We start from the raw sequence: 22,615 nt of genomic DNA, 5'->3' as shown, positions 1-22,615 counted from the left end.
GATGCATATGTACAATTTGCATTGGATTGGGAGACATTATCAAAACAAATGGAAGGCCAGAGCATGTTCAAACTGCAAGCATAAAAATCATGTAGATGTAGAAAATGATAAGACCACCTTGTCTAATCCAGTATTGAAAATTTTTATTGTTATACCTTATCTATGGAAATAAACAGTATCTATACTCATTGCCTGTCATAATCACAATTCATAGTTGTTCCCAAGTTAACCTATGTCTTCCTACATTTTGTTAGGTTTTGGGTTAGGCATGCACATTCTCATTCTCCACGTTCCTACACATTTTTTCATTATAAATCCTGATATCTGTAACCTAGATGTGCCTGAGTTCTTCTTGTCGCTGACTAGCTTACATTTTTTTTTCATATATACACAGTATGGCTTTCTTACACACAGGTTTGCATATTGAGCTCTTTTATTTAATTTTAAAGCCTTCAGAGTTATGATAAATATCTTTCTGTATTATATTCTTTGGGCTACCATGTAAGTTTTTATTGAACCAGATATTTAGCAGTGAGGTTGGAGAGTGGGCTTATCTTTTTATTGTTTTTTTTTCTGGGTATTTCATGCTGTGATGAGGGTGGGACACAGGGTGGCATGTTACACACATGAGCTTAGCTATGTCCCCATGTCTGGAAACAAACATGATGCATGAATAAGAAGTTAATGCGTCCTTGTTAAATTTAGTGTTAAAATAATTCTACCATTAATGTTGGAAGACAGAGCACAGCAGAGAAGAGCTGTAGACATGCCTCAGAAGCTTGGAAGTCCTTTATCACTGAGGACGTCCTGTGCTTCATCTAGAAAAGTTCCATCATACCAAGACCTTCCCTTAGGATAGGTGTGCAAATAACATGAACATATAAAGGTGAGAAAATATGATGTAAAATGCTACACAAGTAAATCAAGCTCATGGTTAGACTATCACAGGATAAGGCAGGCAGGGGACTGACAAGAGAAGTTTACTCAGAAAACACTGACAGAGACAGTATTCTGCTGGGAACCTCCTGACTTCCAGCCTAACCTAGGTGTGTTGGGGGAGGGGACTCACTTCTGGGAACAATGCATAAGCACCATTCAAAACCTAAGCAGATGTCAAAAAAAACATCCATAGAAAACTAGAAAGTAGAATTATTGCTTCCATTAAAGAATTGTTAAAACAAATATATTCAACTTCTGAAGTCTACAAGCACTTAGCACTTTGAAGTTAAACAAAGAGGAATGGGAAGACAGCTTCCTATAGCTGACCCTTGGCACAGAACGAATAAAGACATTACACAATACTCATGCCAAATAAAAAGTAGCACTTTAAAAGCCAACATCCACAAAATCAACATATTTGATCACGACACCTGCTGATAAGACTCTTGCAGAAAATTCACAGCACATGGATTTTCTTGCAGTTTATTTCCAGAACATAATGCTCTGATTTTAAGGAGCATTTGTGCTTCCTTCACAAACCAGAAAAAAAAATTCTGTTTCGAATTTTATTGCTTTGAAATAAGAAATTGACAATATTCTCAGGGAGGATCAGTTTCAACACAGAAAGAGGTGAGGAAATTCAGTTCCATATATGCAATCCAGAGGGAAAACATATCTTATAGGATTGTGGAGTTGGAGGAAGCCGCACAGCAGAATGTGGGTGACAGGGAAGCAAAGGAACAGGAGTTTAAAGAACACGCATTACAATATATGTGGTGGTACATGTGATCACACATGTATAACTTTACCGGACACACCATTAAACAACAACTGATAAATATACTTTAAAAGAAATTAGATGCATTATTTTTTGGCTTCTAAGTAGCTACTGAATACTACAATATATGTGCACAGGGGAAAACATTATATTCTTATGGTTTTTTAAAACTTGTTTGCTTAGGTGAAGTGAAGTTCACATAGTGTGTACAGATAAAGCTTTGAGGAGTGATCTAAATATTAGGTAAAATGACTTTATTGTCACTTTAGAGCAGTTAAAGCAGATGGCCCACATTTTGCATGTGATAAAGGTCTCTCATAACAGCCTCACCAATATTCTCTTGTTTATGGAACACCAGAGCTGCGACACAAGCTGACAAGATCTTGCATGATAATATTCTATTCTTGGCTGAGGGAGGTGTGTGAGCAGAGCTGGGTAGAATCACAGAAATCATTATAGTTATGAGATTCAATTAAAGGAAGAAGGAAACAAATCCCACAGTCAATATCAAACTCAGACCTCAACGTGTGCACTTTACTAAATTATCATCGTGGGACATGCCTTTCTATGCAACGTGGTGCCAATGTTATCTGTAAAATTTAGAGACACCAGAAATGAGAACTCCCACCTTTCCAATGTCAAAAATGGATTCTGATTACAATGTTTACTGCACATAAAGGAGGCAGATTACCTGCATTTTATGATTACAGCTAAAATAAACCAAAACCAAAGTAAGAAGTGGTATAACTTGTAACATTCGAGTTGTGGTTATTGTAAAGTGAAGAATCATTTAGTCACCCCACGGAAGCCCTCCCCTGTCAGGAATGCATAGAGATGAAGCTCATTTTCAAGTTATTTGGCAACTGAAGTTGTAGAAAGGCAACTTCTCTTCACAGACGTAAAGGCGACACTAACCTTAAGGTAAACAACAGGTAATCAAAGATTTATAAAATGTCCAAGTCAATTTATGTTTGTGTTCATTAAGGAAACATAATAGATTTAACAGGCAGGGTTTTTTTCTGAAGGCTATCTTGTCTAAGAAGGTGGTGGCAATATTAATGAGATGTTGTATAATTCTTGGAAGCTGAATAGAATCTGATTCTCCAAATGGAATGCATAATGGGAAATAGACTAATTTTGCTTTAGTTCCTTAATAATTTTGTTACAATTAGATATGACTTAGTTTGCTTACTTTTTTCTTTGTTTTTATAACATTTTAATTGGCTACTTTATGGATGTACATTTTAAATGTTATCCTCTTTCCAGGTTTCTCCTCATGAAACCCTTATTCATCCCCTCCCCTGCTTCTATGAGAGTGTTATCATACATACCCATACATCTTTCACAGGACGAAGGGCCTCTCCTCCCATTGATGTCCTACAAGATCATCCTCTGCTACATATGCTGCTGGAGCTATGGGTCTCTCCATGTGTACTCACTGGTTAGTGTTTTAGTCCCTGGGATTTCTGGGGGTTTGGTTTGCTAATGTTGTTCTTTCTCTGGTTTTGCAAACCCCTTCAGCTCCTCAGTCCTTTCTCTAACTGCTCCATTGGGCACCCCATGCTTTGTCCAATTGGTAGCTGCCAGCATCTGCCTCTGTATTTGTTAGGATCTGGCAGAGCCTCTCAGGACACAACTATATCATGCTCCTGTGAGCAATCACTTCTTGGTATCTCCCATAGTGTCTGTTTTTGGTGTCTGTATGTGGGATTAGTACCCCAGGTGAAGCAGTCCCTGAATGACCTTTCTTTCAGTCTCTGGTCCACTCTTTGTCTCTGTATTTCCTCCCTTAAGTGTGTTCCCCATTCTAAGAAGGATGGAATCATCCACACTTTTGTCTTCCTTCTTGAGCTTTATGTGGTCTGTGAATTGTGGGTATTCTGAGCATTTGGACAAATATCCACTAATCAGTGAATACATACCATGTGTGTTATTTTGTATAAATGAATAAATGTATAAATGAACCACATTTTCTATATTGATTCTTCCTTTGAAGGATATCTGGGTTCTTTCCAACTTTTGACTATTATAAATAAGACTGCTCTGAACATAGTAGAGAATGTATTCTTATTATATGTTGAAGCATCTTTGGGTAAGTGTCCAGGAGTGGTAAAGCTGGGTCCTCAGGTAGTTCTATGTCCAAGTTTTTGAGAAATATCCAGATTGATTTCCACAGTGGTTGTATCAACTTGCAATCCCACCAACAATGAAAGATTGCTCCATTCTCCACACCCTCACCAGCATCTGTAGTCACCAGACTTTTTGATCTTAGCCATTGAGGTAAGGTCACATTTGATCTTAGTGTGAGGTAGAATCTCAGGATTGCTTTAATTTGCATTTGTTTAATGACTAAGGATGTTGAACATTTCTTTAGTTACTTCTCGGCCACTTGATATTATCCAGTTGAGAATTCTTTCAATAAGGTCAATAGTTCTCTGAACTCTAACTTCTTGTGTTTTTTTTTTTTTTTTTTTTGTTTTTTGTATATACTGTGTAGTAGTCCTCTATCAGATGCAGTATTGGTAAAGATCTTTTCCAAATCTTTTGGTTGCTGTTTTGTCCTATTGGCAGTTACCTTTTCCTTACAGAAGCTTTGCAATTTTATAAAGTTCCATTTGCCAATTCTCGGTCTTAGAACATAAGTCATTGGTTTTCTGTTCAGGAATATTTCCCCAGTGCCCATGTGTTCAAGGTTCTTTCCCACTTTCTCATCTAGAAGTTTCAATGTAGCTGGTTATAAGTGTTCCTTGATCCATGTGCACTTGAGCTTTGTACAAGGATATAAGGATGGATTTATTTGCATTCTTCTGCATGCTGACTGCCAGTTTAGCCAGCACCATTTGTTGAAAACACTTTCTTTTTTTTCCCACTGGATGGTTTTCGCTCCTTTTTCAAAAATCAAGTGACCATAGGTGTGTGGGTTCATTTCCAGGTCTTTAATTCTATTCCATTGAGCTACCTGCCTGTCTTCATATCAATATCATGCATTTTTTTTATCACGATTGCTCTGTAATACAACTTGAGTTCAGGGATGGTGATTCCCCAAGAAGTTCTTTTATTGTTGAGAACAGTTTTTCCTATCCTGGCTTTTTTGTTATTTTAAATGAATTTTCAAATTGCTCTTTCTAACTTTCAAAAGAATCGCGTTGTGATTTTGGTGGGTACTTCATTGAATCTATAGATTGCTTAGGGTGAGATGGCCATATTTACTATCTTAACCCTGCCAATCCATGAGCATTGGTGATTTTTCAACTTCTGAGTTTTTCCTAATTAGTTTTTCTTCAGAGGGAATGCCAAGGTAGGGAGTTGGAAGTCGGTGGATGGGTCACTGAGCACCCTCCTGAAATCAGGAGTAGAGAGGATGGAATAGGGGCTTTTCAATGGAGAATCCATGAAATCAGATAACATTTGAAATGTAAATAATAAAAATATTTAATAAAAACTCAAAAAATACTTTGTTAATATTCTCAAATTCTTATTTAAATTAGATATATTTTTTCATTAAAAATTTCTGTGTGAAGGAAAATATACTGTTCTGTGATACTCTTATGTCCCTGGTCTTGGCTGCATTTGATGGGCCCTAGTTTTACAGAGGTAATTGCATAGGCTTTCCCTGTTTTTTTCATTAGTATGTTTCATAATTTATTTATAATCACAGATAAAAAAATCAACAAACTTTTATTATCCTCTAATGTTTAGACAGCATGTATTCTTTATGTTTGGGTAAGAAAGATCCTTAAATTTTTGAAATCTTGAAAAGTTCTAAATTTAAGCATCTCCAAGGCTGTTAAAAGTACTTAACAGAATATTCTGGAGGAAATGCATCAGATCAGAATGAAACAAGAATGTAGACATTAAAGTCTGTGCTTACAGGACTCCAGAGGGTAAGAAAGGATCTATCATGAGCTGGAACAGAAAAGTGCTGTTGTGACCCTGGATATTGAAGTTCCCAAGGTTATGGGATGTCCCCCAAAGAAATTTGCAGGCATCAAAATAGGTTCACCCAAGAAAGAAAATGTGTGTACTAGAGGTGACAAGCAATGGCTGTGAGGTCAGATCATATTACAACGGACTTTCAATGTCAGACTTCTGAGTTTAGTCTTTTATTGGGATATATATATATATATATATATATATATATATATATATATATATATATAGTCTGAAATTTTAATCAATTTTAGTTTAGTTTATAGGAGTGTAAAACTATGACTTACACTCTGAATCTCAGCGGTGTTGGGCTTTTAAATAGTAACCATACTGCTCAAATTATCCGTCCTTTTTAACTCACATGGGCTATACTTTACACTGTGAGATGACCTGAACCTGTGGGAACCAGAGATGGAATGTTATGGTGTATGCCTGAAATGTCTCCCCACAGACCCATCCATTTGAACACTCCATCCCCAGCTAATAGTGCTGTTGAGGGAGGTTGTAGACCTTTAGAAGGTTGGGCCATGCTGGAGGAAGTGGGTCAGTAGGGGCACATCTCTGGGGGCTAATTATCCTTGCATTCTTTCTGTGTCCCCATCCAGCTACCATCTGTGGAGTCCTGAAAACTCTCACACACTGGGAATTTTCTCTTGCAGTCTTTCCCACCTGGGTAGATTACTTTTTCTTGAGTTTGTGAGCCAACATAATTTTTTCCTCCATTAAGTTGTCTCTGTTAGGTATTTTCATGAGGACAAGAGAAATGATAAAGAGAAACATAAAAGAATAATGCTCTTGGCTTAGTGTTGTAGTGTTATATGCTTCCTTTGTTCAGGGCCAGAGTATGGGGTGAAGAGAAAATAAAAATTTGCCTAAGTGCATAGAACTAGTGATCAGACAAAATACACATTTATACCCCATTCACACACAAATATATACAATCACCCTCACACAAGTTGTTATTGTTAATGTGATAAAAATGTATAGGGAAACCTATTTTTGAATTATGTTTTTATTGTATTTTCTCTGTATTTACAATTCACGTGTTATCCCCTTTCCCCCAAACACCCTCCCCTACCCATTGCCTCCATGAAGGTGCTCCCTTCCCAACCTTCCTCTCCCACCTCACTGCTTTGGCATTACCCTACACTGCTAGACACAAGTCCTCTCCTCTCATTGATGCCAGAGAATGGTATCCTCTGCTGCATATGCACCTGAAGCCATGGTCCCTCCATAAAAACTCATTGGTTAGTGTTTTAGTCCCTGGTAGCAGTGGTGGATTTGTTTAGTTGATAATTTTGTTCTTTAGGGAAACCTATTAATCTCTGAATTTCTATTATATTTAGATATAGTTATGTCTTTGGCAAGTTTCTGATGTGTCCCTTCCTAGGCAATAACACCTTTTGCAAGTATGGTCCAGGTTTGTTGCTCTGTATGTTGAAATAGCTTTAATAGAGCATTAGAGAATTTATCACTTCTTACATACTGCTCAGCTTTCTGGCAACAGAAGTTTATCTGTTAGTGTATTCCCCTACACCTGATAAGGAAACAATTCTTTTTCACCTTAAATTATTTGTGAGAATCAATATGCAAAGGGATTGCTAATCTTAAGCAAATTTCTTATGAAAGGACAGAGCTAACAGTTACAAACTGAGCCAGTCTGATTCTCTTAACAACCTTGTTCACCGTATCTTAATATAAGTGAGAGAGAGAGAGAGAGAGAGAGAGAGAGAGAGAGAGAGAGAGAGAGAGAGAGAGAGAGAGAGAGAGAGAGATATTTCCTGAGCAGGTATCACACCCAGTGTCTTCTCTCACCAGCAATCTACACTGATTCAGAGTACCTGGCTGCCCAAATGCCAGAGGCAGTGCTGTGTGATTCAAGCCTTTCACCCAGTATTCAGAGTCTGCCTTCCTCATAAAGACAGCTTTGGATGTTTCTTCTGGAACTATTAGTGACTCGAAGATGACTAAACTATACATTCTTACTTGAGTTGTATAATCCCTGATATGCATTTTCTCTGAATAGTTCTTTTATGTTTCTAACCACAGGCCTATGATAGATTATGCAGCTTTTACTCTCTGTTTATCTTTTTATTACTATTTTAAACACTTTATTTATTTTCGTTGTCTCTCTGTGTAAGTGTGTATGTGTGTTGATGCATGCCACACTCTTTACACATGCAGAGGTCAAAAAGTAGGTATGGATTCTCTCCCACCAGATTGGTCTTAGGCACTTAGGTTTTCAAACTTGGTGTCAAGACTTTGTCTGCTAAGTATTCTCACTTGGCTACTTCTAATATGTATTTTATTTCTTAAGGCAACTATGGTAATGTTAGGCTTTTGTTTATTTTAATTTGTGTTTTATAAATATGAATCTTAATGAAAATTCATAGATCTTTGAGTTTGTTCACACTGGCTTTTTTTTAAAAAAATGAATATTTTATTTATTTACATTTAAAAGGTTATCACTCCTTCTGAGTTTTCAGTCTGAAAACCCTCTATCCCACTCCTCCCCTGCTTCTATGAGGGTGCTCCCCCACCCTTCCACACATGCCTCCTCACCCTGGCATCCCCCTACTATGAGCCATCAATCCTGCACAGGAACAGGGCTTCTCCTCCTATTGGTGCCAGACAACACCATCCTTTACTACATATGCAGCTGGAGTCATGGATCGATCCATGAATACAGTTTCTTGGTGTTTTAGTCCTTGGGAGCTCTGGGGAGGTCTGGTTGGTTGATATTGTTGTTCTTTTTATCCTGGTCTATTCTTATAGCAAAGACAATGGACATTTTTATTCTTATCCTGGAAATTTGTGTCAACTCTTACATTTCTTTTTCCTGAATTTACATTGAGATTTTTATTGTTGTTGATGTTGTTATAATTATTATTGTTATTATTATTATTATTATTAGTAGTAGTAGTAGTAGTAGTAGTATGCTTTTTAGTTTAGAACACTTTGTCTAGTTTAATTTGAACTATCCTAATTGCTTAAAATTATTATTATCCTAATTGCTTAAAATTAATAATAGTCAATTATTTTATATATAATTTAACATATGTGTTCTTTTCATGCAAAATTTAGGATTTTTTTTAAAGTTAAAAATTTAATAAGAAGCAGTAATAAAAACCAGTGTGTATGATTATGCATTGTAAAGTGTTGGAAGTCAGCAAAACCAGCCCTTGAAAACATTTTGATATTTAGAGTTGATGATATATGTAAAATGAGGATATATCATAGGAAACAGTCTTTAATGCTCAGTAAGCAACAAATTGAAGCATTTTCTTTGACTTAAATGCCTATTAACAAATTTTTCTAGTACTGAAATTAATCTCAGAGATACACCAGAGACTTCAAACACTGCAAAACTACAAATAAAGCTTAATTTACAAAATAAAAATGTTAATCTATATGCACATTTAGGTAAATCACTCTTAAAAAGCATAAAACATTATGAAAGCTTTTTATATATTTCTTATTATTTTGTTGCAAAACCTGCAGAAAGATTTTTTTTTTTTTACATTTAGAACTGATTAAGTCTAAAATATTTGATCAATTGTGGAACTACCTCTCCAGCTCGTGAAGTTTAATATGTTTTAAAAAGTTTTTTTTCCATTGTTATTTGTTTCCTAATCTCCTGCATTTGAATATTTTTCATAATCTGATGATTATATTTCCTGGATTTCTTACTTAGTCTCTGGTCTTTTGTATAGGACACATCTTTCCTTCATTTTTTGTGGGGGAGGTGATTCCCATAGATGTTCTCACATGCCTTGGGAATCCAGTGTGAATAATTCTGTGGCATCTAACAGAGGTAGTGATTCTCTAGAATCACTTTGTTTATTTCTGCTTTCAATGCAGAGGCATCACCATGGGGGTTCCTGGGTTATAGTGGTAATGCGATTTGAAATGCTAAATCAAATTTGATTCCTGTGCATCCTTAAACCTTTCCATTTCTCTTACATTGAAATTGTAGTCAAAGATAATCTCCCTTGTGTCTGTCTCTGATGTCAAGTTGGGTTTCTGTTTCAGGTCCCTGTTTTAATGATCCCAGTCCTGACTCCACTAGCTACAGAGTCACTGAAGCATGCATCTTTCTTAATGTCTTCACTATAAATATGAAATAAAACAAAAATGAAAAATTCTTCCTCACTCCTATGTTGGGAGGTTCCTTCCCTCTAGGCTGTATAGAAATGGAGAAATGAGGGCAGACATGAGGATTAATATAGAGGAGTTGGTAAATGATGTAATTATATATTAATTAAATAAATAAATAGAGATAAAGAAGAAATTTGTAGATAATAAAATACTTAAGAGAGCAGCGCCTTTGAGGTCCGGTGGGTCTGTGTCTTGCTTCAACAGTGTTTGAATGGAACAGACCGGGGGCTCCCATCTTAGCTTCCAGCTGCCCTAAAAGTCTTTCCAGTCGCGGCCTCCAGGACCATCTCCTTGCCATCTCTGGCTCCTAGGACCAGCCAACACCGTCTTCGCGGTCTGCCCCATACTCCGGACCAGCCATGACTTCTCAGATCAGTCAGAATTACTCCACCGAAGTGGAAGCTGCCGTGAACCGCCTGGTGAACTTGCACCTGCGGGCCTCCTACCCTACCTCTCTCTGGGATGACGTGGCTTTGGAGGGCGTGGCCACTTCTTCCTCGAATTGGCCAAGGAGAAGCACAAGAGCGCCTAGAGTCTCCTCAAGTTGCAGAACGAACGTGGGGGCCGGGCACTCTTCCAGGATGTGCAGAAGCCATCTCAAGATGAGTGTGGTAAAACTCTGGAGGCTATGGAAGCTGCCTTGGCCCTGGAGAAGAACCTGAATCAGGCCATCTTGGATCTGCATGCCCTGGGTTCTGCCCGCGCAGACCCGCATCTCTGTGACTTCCTGGAAAGCCACTTCCTGGATAAGGAGGTGAAGCTCATCAAGAAGATGGGCAACCACCTGACCAACCTCCGTCGGCTGGCAGGGCCACAGCCAGCGCAGACTGGCGTGCCCCAGGGATCTCTGGGCGAGTATCTCTTTTAGCGCCTCACTCTCAAGCACAACTAGGAGGCCTCTGTGCCTTCCAAGGGGTTCCCTCCTCTGCTGCACCAGCTGCCTCAGGACCTCCACCTGAATGAACCTCTAAAGCTACTAGGCAGCTTTGTAACTGCCCTGGAGCCTCTCCCAAGTCTTGGACAAAGAAAAAAATAAAGCTTTTTGAAACAGCAAAAAAAAAAAAAAAAAAAAAAAGACTGAAGAATTTTAATGAAAATATTCTTATGGTTTTCACTCTGACAGTTTATTAAAAGGTCTGGAATGATCTATGAAATTTGAATGAATATTTAATATTTTATTTTATTGATGGTGTTTTAATGAATGTCATACCTTATATCTTCTTTGAAATATTGTTGAATGGAATAACATAGTGTCAAATAATCCAGATGTGGAAAGGGAATTGTAAGTATAATAGCAAAATGGCATGGGCCAGGGACTATTTTTCCTTATTTCAGTAGTCAGTACATAAAAGTTCACTAATGCATTCTTTAAACATTTCTGCACATTTTGTGTTTTCCACAATAAACTTATTTTTATTTTAATATAACCCAGAGTAGCCTCAATTTCTTAATATTCTTCTATAAGTCTCTTGAGTACCCTGTGTAGGTACCAACCACCACAGCAGCCTAATAATGAAAAACATAAATTCAAAAATTTGAGATAACAAATAATTAAATTAAATATAATAAATAAATACAAGTAGGATTTAAAAAAAAAAAAAAGAGAATACAACAATTACCCCCTTGGAAAGTAGTTTTCCATTCATTTGACACAGTGCTTCTTTAAGTAATCAGCTGACACGAGAAATGGTCATTTTAGCTCCTGGTTTAGAAGGTTTTATTTCTTTGCTGTTGCCATTTAGAACAGGAACATGATAGTGGAAATGTCTGGTCAGCTCATGTTAGTAAGGAAAGAAAGAGACTAGTGTTCCAATACCACTCTCAAAGGCACATTTTCTTTTTATTCCTTTACCAAACATGTTGTCTCCATTTCCTTTAATGATTCCATAGGCTGGTGACCAAATCTCTGATATATGGCTTTGCAGAGAACACTTAAGATCTAGCCAATACTATTTCCTACCATATTGAATATTGTGAACTGGATTTATTGACCAAAATAGGCTTCATTAATCCAATATTTTGCTTGATGATGATATTAGTATAATTAACACACGTAACAGTGCATTCTCAGATACCAAATAATAAATGAATTACGGAACCAGAACAAATGTTTCACTATCCACTGCTAAGAGGCACAGAAAATTAAATATGAAAAGACAGATACTAAATGAATTAGAAAAGAAGCAAAATGATCCCTCTGCAGATTCTACATATTCAAAACAAAAAGAAAACTTTCTAGAAATAATATATTGATTCAGAAAAGGAAGAATACATTTTCAGTTACCTTCCTGTACACTAACAATGAAATTCTGAAAAAAAAAAAGATACTTCTTCATACAATAGCATCAATGACAAAAACCAATGAACCAAACAAATGATGACTTAATGATAAGACTTAGTGGGAAGTCGTTCTATACTCACCAATTGGGAGACAATACATTGCTAAAATATGTATTATATCAATTGAGAGCAAATACAAATATGAGTCAATTGTTTCAAAAATTCCAGTAGCATCTTTCTTGCAAACAGAAAACAAAATTTACCAACTTAATATGAATTCTCCAGGTACCATTTGCCAAAACAAATTTGTCAAAGAATAAAACTGAAGGGCAGACTATTAATTCATTTTTATACATTTTATAATGTAAATGTTACCAAAATTGTATGAGCTGTGTAAGTACCAACTAATTATCAAAGTCTTAAGGATTTAGATATAAACATTTGAGAAATATTTAATAAATATGCCCAAATCATTCAATGGTGAAAACATAGTATCTTTAATAAAAGGTATAAAAAGCAGAGTGTCCATATGTAAAAAGGAAGTGATTCATCTTAAATATTAACAGAAATATATTATAATGGATTAAATTGCTACATCAAAGAATTCAAAGTATAACAATCCCAAAATAAACAAATAGTAATGATGGTCCAAATATGATCTTGACAGTGATTTAAAGCAGAGGCAACTAACAGAGCCCTGAATTTTATATGACTTTGAAAATATTGTGTATCAAGGGACATAATTAATGGCATGTTACAAAATAGGAAGAAATTTGTAGATTTTTTTTCTGATGTAAGAGTAATAAACAGAATATAAAGAAAACTTAACCAATTCAAAAATCAAATTATCAAGCAACCTAATGAAAGAGAGACCACTAGATTTCTCTCATTGAATATAAGACATAACTTGGCAATGAAGTAGATGTATTATATCACCAGAAATAAAAGAACTGAAAACAAAAACTATGGAAAAACATTACTGCACATTCAATAGTATACCTTCTGTCTAGAAGTTAGTGATGTGGACATTGATAAAGTTGAACTATTATACTCTCTTGGTAAAATTGTGAAATGTCATAATCACTGCATAAAACACTGTGGATATTTTTTACAAACTTTAAATATATACAACATGATATCACAGTCTTACTTTTGAACACTTCACCTGGATAGATAATGGATTTCAAGAAAGTGATTGACGTTCCCATTTATTCTTATAAATAAGAGAAGTATTTATAAAAATATCCATTAATAAATAAATGAGTAAACAATATGTGATATATACCTGAGTATATGATAAAACTGTACAGCATTCAGCATTCGATGGAGAAGAAAGTTTGTCACATAGTGCATATAACTTCCAACAAAAATCAAGGACATTATATTAATCAAAGGAAGCCTACCAGAAAGAATAAATAAAACAAAAGCAAAACAAAGAACCACCATCACCACAACAATCCTAAAATTACTACTGTAAGTTTCCATGTTTAAGTGTTATTGAAGGTACTCAGGATCATTTAAACAGAGGGTAGAACAGAGACAATAATTGGCCCAGAAGAGGAGGAAAAGGAACATTGTTCTAATAGGTAGTGGAACTTACACAATCAAAGTTATGAAGCCATGTTTACAAAAAATGTAAACCCAACTACTACAGTACAAACTTAAACAAGGTTACAGTAGTAAGATTTGTGTTATGTGTGTTTTATAAAATCGCATTTGTAAGGAATACATAAAAAGGGAAATTACTAAGATTTGGAAGGATTTCTCCTGTGAGTTTTCTAATTAGTGGATATACTAACCACAATTACAAAAATTTTGAACCACTGCATGGGTTTCTGTAGCAGAAATGTCTTATGTACCGCATATATACATCACTTCAGCATTTAATGTTGAAATACATGTATTTTTCATAAGTGATCATATGTGCACACATTGCAGACATGAGTGTGTTTAGGCAATGGATATTGCAATCCATGAACTCCCTCACTGGTTGAATGACACCAACTGGATTTTATAACCAACCACCAGTATTCTCCCATATTAAATCTTTCCTGTCACGGTGGATGTTTTTGCAATGTATTTAGCAAGGATTGTGAATATAATGATGCAAATAGTTGTGAATGAAGGTGATAAAGTGACAAGAATGACTATTAAGTTGAATTTAAGATCTAAGCTTCATGGCAGTTTGTGCTCTCTCAATTCTTCAGAAATATATATTTTTTTAATTTTTCCACATGAGATTTATGAGTAACATTGTGTCTGCATTCTTAGTTTCTGATACTATATGTGTGGTTTTGCAATTCAAATTTTTATATCCAGTCACATTTCTCTCTACTGCCCTATTGTGCTGTTTGTGACTTTCCCCCAGTCTTTATACTGAGAGGCATTAATCATAGTTAATTGAAGGCACCAGTAGATAAACTATGCAAAGATCGCAGGTGTATTCAAATTTATTCTTTTTTTAAAATGTGAAATTTTAGTGTCAGTCTTTAGTCCTTTTGCAGACATATTCAGGTTTTTTCCTGAAAATTACTTATACATTATCTGACATTTCTATGAAGTAGCTTTAGCTTTTGTGCTATAAATAGGTGTCAAGGATGAATTAGGTTGTCATGTGAAGGTTCATGTTATGCCTAGAGTTTCAGGGTCTCCTTGATTTTCCATTCATTCTGCAGAATTATTCATTCTTTCCCTTCTGACAGGTCTGTGAGCCCCAAGATTGTGTTATTTACTAGGAAAAAAAAGAAACAGTTTTCAATTGAGATAAGGCTCAGCCTTAGAGCACACCATTAATCCAAGGGCTTCCTGCTGTAATATTGTAAATAGGATTAAATAAAGTCAACCATGGGTCAAGAGGGGGAGTAAACAACCAGTTGCCAGGAAATGAATATAGAATTATTAAGAAAAAATCCAGAGAGACTAAGAAGGAATCAGGAGAGCTGAAAGACACACAGGATGTAAAAGGGGTGGATTTTCACTTTGAAGAAGGTTGATTGAGATGGTGTAAAGAGGGTGGGACAGCAGCTGAGGACAAAGGTCATCTGGCTATTTTCTCAGTTTCTGTGAACTAGCAGGCTTTCACATCAGCATCTGGCTTCCAAGTCTTTATTGGTAAAATCAAATGATTGAGCTTTTGTTTAAAATGAACACTAACACACATCTTTGAAGTTACTGAAATGGACACATCCCTTAAACAGATCTACATTTTACATTTTAAACATTTACCCAACGTTGCTTACTCGCAAAATTCGTCCATTGTCTTGCAAGAAAGTTTGTATCTGGCCTTTCTTCTCTTTATTGTGGGTATTCCTAAACAATCACAAAGTAGAGTATAGCATCTCAATCTGTTCTTTAAACCAAACCAAATCAAAACAAAGCAAACTAAAGCAAAGCAAAGCAAAGCAAACCAAGCCAAGCCAAGCCAAGCCACTCCAAGTCAAGCCAAACCAACTAACCAACATAACCAAAACTTTGCTTAGCAAATATGGATGCAAACAAAATCAGATTAAAACTTTGGGGTAAATGAATACATCTTCTCTAACAGTCTTGCACACAATTCTCCCTTTCTTCATGAAATTCTCTCAGTAGCTTCCTCTTATCTTTAGATAAGGGGATTTACTCTCTGGTTGATGGTTTAGTCCCTGGGCACTTTGAGTGTGTGTGTGTGTTTGGGGGATGGGTCTGGTTGATTGATATTGTTCTTCCTATGGGGTTGCAAACCCCTTCACCTTCTTCAGTCCTTTCTCTAACTCCTCCACTGGGGACCCTGTGCTCAGTCTGATGGCTAGTTGCAAGCATCTTAATCTGTATCAGTAAGCCCAAAACATAAACCAAAGACTACACATGGATGGACCCATGGCTTCTATCATATATGTTGCAGAGGAGATTATTGTCTGGCATCAATGGAAGAAGAAGCCCTTGGTCCTAAGAAGCCTCATTTTCCCAGTGTAGGGAAATGCCAGGATGTTGGGGTGGGAGTAGGTGGGTGGGAGGGCGAGCATCCTCATAGAGCCAGGGGGATGGGAGAGGGGACACGGGAAAAGGAATAACATTTGAAGTGTAAATACATAAACTATCCCGGTAAAAAAAGATTATAAAGAAGGAGGATTTACATTTATTATCTTTAGTATTTTTTTTTAAGTAGTGTAGTGTTATGTTGCCTACAGTTCCATTGCACAAGAAATAGGAGGCTCTTTCTAACTGATAATTCCCAACTATATAATTTTGTATGAGGGTACCTTATAGCATAGAATCTATTTCTTTCATCTCAATTATCAGCATCTTATTATCTTCTAACTTCCAGTTCATAGATGTAAATTTGAGGCCATCCGAACTAATTATTTTTCCTCTGAACATAGTGTTGCCCTTGAGTCTGGAAGCTTCTAAACTTTTCTTATTAACATTGATATCAGTCCTCTACAGAAAATTTTTCCTGACAGCTGTATTCTTGCAACTTAATCTCTTTTACAGAAATCAAGAAAAGTCCTCCATTTTTTTAAATTTACACTCAACTAATTTCTAATCCCTTTATTTCTTTTTGAACATCATATTACTTGCCTATCAGCCATTCTATGGACTTACCTTCACAACTTCTATTTTTAATTATCATAATTAAGTTATCATATAACTTGAGTATACAGGTCACTTAGAGGCATTCTAGTTTTCAAATTGGTAGATATTATATGTATTAAGATGAAGTAGGAGAGATGGCTGAATTTCCATATAAATGTGAAATGAAATAAATAGATATTTATGAGTATAAAAGAGGAATACAGAAAGCAGTAGCTAAACATAAAATTGTTTCTGGGTCATATGGAAACCTAAATCTGTCAAAGCATTTTAAAATATATGAGAGTGATCTGAATGGAGGGAGAAAGATACCCAACTAAACATCTCCATCATCAGAAAACCAAAACCCTCCAATTCTAAAATTAAGTTACATATAATTTAAACTTTGGTTAAAGGTACCTCTTGGAAACTCCCTCCTGCTCAAACCCAGACTATCACCAAGGCTTTTGGTTGCTCTCCACAAGCTGATGTTACGGTCCTATTACTGAAGAAAATACCTACATGGCTCATTGAACATGAGGAATTCAATCTTGTGCCTAACCGACACTTTAACTCCTACTGAATAGTGTTCATGATACTCAGTTACTCTATATGCGACCAAATGAGAAAGGTAAACACCAGCCTAATTACAAAACTCTCATTATCAACAATGACTTTGAAAACCTACAAATAGTAACTTGCCTACAAGATGTGTTAGTGCAACTTGGCACAAATATTCTGGGAGTGACCAACCAATATTTGATTAAATTTAATGGCCATGCCTTGAGATAAAATTCATCAGGTTTCCAAAGATTTCATGACTATATAAGTCATAAACATAGGTTAAAAAACAAATATTACTGTTCTGTTAAAATAACATAACAACAAAATGACTTCTAATAAGGTTCTGCTGTATACATAGACCAATGTCTAGCTCAGGCATTATCAGAGAAACATACTTCTGTGAGAGATAAGAAAACAAAGAGAGACCCATATCATGTCAGTGTGAAATTAGGAGTCCTGCAAAAACTCAGTACTAAATGCTATCTCACCCTCATGGCCCAGAGAATCCTTCGAGGGAAAATTTGGAAGAGCCAGAGGTCCTGAGAACACAAAGAAGAAAGGCCCTCTAAAAGCCACAGGACCAATGTATATATAAACTCACAGAAATTAAGACAGCATGCACAGAGTCTGAGTAAGTCTGTGGCAGATGAGGTGTGAGCCTTGAGTGAAAAATTTGGCATAAGCCCCCATCCCAAACCCAGAAGCCCCCATCCCTCTCCAAGAAGCTAACTCCAATTGATCACTGCTTGGAAATGAACAACTAGGTTTCTCCAATGTTGTTTCACTTGGTACAACAAACCATACCTAAGGCCAAGCTTCATGCCCAGCATCAGACAACCAACACAACAGGAACAAAATGGCATCTTGGAAATTCTTCGAGTAATAATTATGTGCCAAGGCCATTTGCTTTTTTAACTTTATGATCCTTTACAAAAATATTATTCTTCCTTCTGGCTTTGTGTTTTTATGGTATTTCTCTCTTTGTGGATGTGGTCACACAGTTATATGTACTTCTTGTGATTTTTCTTTGGATCTTTTTCTGTTGTTTTGTCCTCCTCTAATTTATTTGTTTACATTTTATCTCATTATCTTTTAGGCACCTATTTGCATTCCATTAAGACCATGAAATAAAGAGTGAAAATTTGGGTAGGTGGGGAAAAAATGGAGAATCTGAAAGGGGTTTGTTAATGAAAAACCAAAATCACAATATACTTTATAAAAATGTTTTGTAATTAAAAATGAATTTTGTATTAAATTTTCAGTATTATGTTAGTCTTGGGCAATATTTAGCTAGTATATGCGGCAATATTACACAAAAGATTAATTGCATAGATATTTTAACAGTAAATAAAATGTCAATATCTTTAAAACTATGTTTTTTACAAAAATAGTTATCTTATTGGGTATCTATGTATTTTTTCAAAAATAATAAAACCAAATTTATATGTGGGTTGTATGAGTAAATAAATAAATAAAAACTGATATATAAAATAAATACCAGATGTATACATTTTTAAAATGAATATAGTAACTAAGAATGAATGTAGTTTGGATTAAGTTACTTAGAAGTATTTTCAATTGATGCAGAAGATATAGACAGGGGGAAGTCTGGAAAGTTCCAGAGACTTGGGATGTGAGAGTCTTCCATGAATCAAAGGGGATGACTTAGCCAAAATGCTCAACAGTGGGGAGTGGAACTTGAAGAGAACAAACACCTGTAGTAGATAGATAGGGTGCCGAATAGAGGGATGGGGTCACAAAACTACCTTCAAATGTTTTGATCCATAATTGTTCCTGTCAAAAAGAAATACATGGACAAAACTGAAGCAAAAATTGTAGAAAAGGTCATCAAGTGACCAGCCTAACTTGGGTTTCATCCTAAGGGTGGTCACCAAAACTTGACACTTTCTACTTCCTTGTTGTACTTGCAGACAGGAGCCTGGCATGGTTGTCCTCTGGAAGGCTCTATCAATAGCTGACTGAGACACATGCAGATACTTACAGGCAAGCATTAGACTGAGGCCAGGGACCCCTAAGGAGAAGTTAAGGGAAAGATTGAAGGAACTGAAGGAGATTACAACCACATAGGAAGAACAACAATATCAACAAAATCAGACTCCACAGAGCTCCCAGAGCTTAAGCCACCAACCAAAGGCCATACCTGGTCTGTTTAATGGCCCCAGCATATATGAAGAATTCTTGGAGGTGAGATTGGGAAGGGAACAACATTTAGAATATAAATAAATAAAAAACATTTTTTAAAAAGAAAAATATTCTTAAAAATTATAAATACACTTTTAAGTAACAAAAATCAAGACATGTTCTCAAACATGTTTATTACTAAATTTTATGAAGGGACAACTTTTAGCTCCCTCCTCCCAACGAATAACCATAAAATTCAAGTAGATATTCTTTTTTTTTAAACGACTTTATTTTACAAAACAAAGATAAATGTACAGATTTTAAACATTTTTTGCTTAAAATTATACATTTTTGTCAGTACTGTTTTTTCAGATATTAAAATAATTTTTACATAAAACTATGTGAATATATTTTTTAGTCAGTACTTGATTTTTTCAAGGGCTTGACAGTATGAATTGAAAACCTAATAGTTACAATGAGCTTAAAGTACATGCAAACAAAACGCAACATGGAAATAATCAAAGTCTTCTTGTTTTGTAAATATATATATTTTTTGTTTTCTTTATTTCTTGGACTTCATACAGTCTGTGAGTTGTTTCTGGGGGAGTGCAAGCCTCTGAAGTTAGTATCCCAATATCAGTGACTGCATATTATGTCTGTTCTTTTGTGACTGGGTTATCTCACTCAGGAGGATATTCTCTAGATGCAGCCATTTTCTTAAGAATTTGGTTAAGTCATTGTTTCTGGTGGCTGAGTAGTATTCCATTGTGTAAATGTACCACAATTTTTGTATCCATTCATCTTCTGAAGGACATCTGGGTTCTTTCCAGCTTCTGGCTATTATAAATAGAGCCGCTATGAACATTGTGGTGCATATATCTTTGTTGTGTATTAAAGTGTCTCTGGGGTATATGCCCAGAAGTGGAATAGCTGGGTCTTCAGGTAGTACTATATCCAATTTTCTGATTTCCAGAGTGGTTGTATTAGTTTGCAATCCCACCAACAGTAGAGAAGTGTTCCTCTTTCTCCGCAGCCTCTCCAGCATCTGCTGTCATCTGATTTTTGGATCTTGGCCAATCTGACTGGTGTGAGGTGGAATCTCAGGGTTGTTTTGATTTGCATCTCCCTGATGGCTAAGAATGTCGAACACTTCCTCAGATGTTTCTCGGCCATTTGGTGTTCCTCAACTGAGAACGTTTTGTTTAGCTCTGTACCCCATTTTTTAATAGGGTTATCTGATTCTTTGGTGTCTAGCTTTTTGAGTTCCTTGTATACCTTGGATATTAGGCCTCTATCTTATGTGGTGTTGGTAAAGATCTTTTCCCATTCTGTTGGTTGCCGTTTTGTCTTTGTTGTTGTTAGACCATGGTGATGTGAGAGGATGCATGGGAGTATTTCAATCTTCTTATATCGATTGAGGCTTACTCTCTGTCCAATTATGTGGTCAATTTTTGAGAAGGTGCCATGGAGTGCTGAGAAGAAGTTGTATTCTTTTACTTTAGGATGATATGTTCTGTATATATCTATTAGTTCTAGTTGGTTCAAAGTGTCTGTTAGTTTTGCAGTGTCCTTGTTCAGTTTGTGTTTCCATGATCTGTCCATTGGTGAGAGTGGGGTATTAAAGTCTCCTACTATTATTGTGTGGGGTGAAATGTATTTTTTGAGCTTTAGTAAGATTTCTTTTATGAATGTGGGTGCTTTTTTATTTGGAGCATATATGTTAAGGATTGAGAGTTTCTCCTGACAGGTTTCCCAAGTAATGAGTAAAAAGTGTCCTTCCTTATCTTTTTTGATAACTTTTGGTTGGAAATTTACTTTATTCGATATTAGAATAGCCACTCCAGCTTGCTTCTTGGAGCTGTTTGCTTGGAAGTTTTTTTCCCACCCTTTAACTCTGAGATAGTGTCTGTCTTTGTCTCTGAGATGAGTTTCCTATATGCAGCAAAAGACTGGATTTTGTTTATGTATCCAGTCTGATAGCCTATGTCTCTTTATTCGGGAGTTGAGTCCATTTATGTTAAAAGATATCAAGGAATAGTTGTTTTTGTTTCCTGCCATTATTGCTTTTGTGGGTTGAGTTGTGTCTGCGTCTTTTTCTTCTTTTAGTTTTCTTGTTTAGGAGTTTTCTTGTTTTTACTAGGCTGTATTTTCCCTCATTGTATTGGGTTTTCCATCTATAATTCGTTGTAGTGCTGGGTTTGTGGTCAGATATTGAGTAAATTTTGATTTGTCTTTAAATATCTTCATCTCTCCATCGATGGTGATTGATAGTTTTGCTGGGTATAGAAGCTTGGGCTGGCACTTGTGCTCTCTTAGGGTGTGCATGATGTCTGTCCAGGCTCTTCTAGCTTTCATAGTCTCTGTTGAGAAATCGGGTGTGAGTCTGATTGGCCTGCCTTTATATGTTACCTGACATTTTTCCCTTACTGCTTTTAGTATTCATTCTTTGCTTTGGGCACTTGATGTTTTTACTATTATGTATCTGGAGGTAATTCATTTCTGGTCCAACCTATTTGGAGTTCTGAAGGCTTCTTTTATGCTCGTGGTCATCTCATTCTTGAGGGTAGGGAAGTTTTCTTCTATGATTTTGTTGAAGATATTTACTGTGCCTCTTAGTTGATACTCTTCTCCCTCTTCTATTCCTATTATCCTTAGGTTTGGTCTTCTCATTGTGTCCTGGATTTCCTGGACATTTTCGATTAGGAGCTTTTTGTTTTTTGCATCTTCTCTGGCTGTTTTTTTTTATGTTTACAGTGTGGTCTTCTGCCCCCGAGATTCTCTCTTCCATCTCTTGTAAGCTATTTGAAATGCTTGCTTCTGTGATTCCTGATTTCTTTTTTAGGTGTTCTACCTCTAGGGTTATCTCTTTTTGTGTTTTCTTTATTGTGTCAATTTCCGTTTTAAATTCCCTCTTCCAATCCTTTATCTCTTTGATTCTGTTTTTCTCTAGTTCTTTGAATTCTTTGAGTGTTTTACTTGTTTCCTCTTTAAAAGCTTCTGAATCTTTTTTCTTTTCCTCCCGTTCTTGTTTAAGTATCTCTATCAGCATCTTGAGGTATGATTTCAGGAGTGTTTGGAATTCCGCTGTTTGCTATTATGGGAGAGCTGGGTTCTGGTGTTGCCAGGTTGTCTTGGTTTCTTTGGGATATACTCTTTCTCTTTCCTCTTGCCATTTTGTTGTCAGTGATATGTTCTTGCCTTTCCCTTGTATGTGGTCTGTGTCCCTGGATCTCCACTGGTCCAGGTGGCAGAATTGGTTCTGTTCTGTGCCTCAGA

At 36.1% G+C, this 22,615-nt stretch overlaps 1 protein-coding gene and 1 pseudogene across 2 annotated transcripts in view; one reads left to right on the top strand and one right to left on the bottom strand.

Annotated features, from left to right (window-relative positions):
- Positions 1-22,615, bottom strand: part of GPC5 (glypican 5) — a gene marked incomplete at both ends in the record, with an annotated part of 1,421,492 nt that overhangs the window by 19,270 nt on the left and 1,379,607 nt on the right. The window lies entirely within an intron of this gene.
- Positions 10,165-10,697, top strand: LOC308420643 (ferritin light chain 1-like; annotated as a pseudogene). Its single transcript has one exon. The product of its transcript is annotated as a ferritin light chain 1-like (transcript).

Source organism: Micromys minutus (assembly GCF_963924665.1).
Source record: "Micromys minutus genome assembly, chromosome: 5".
NCBI lineage: Eukaryota > Metazoa > Chordata > Mammalia > Rodentia > Muridae > Micromys > Micromys minutus.
This window is presented reverse-complemented; position numbering and strand designations above follow the sequence as displayed.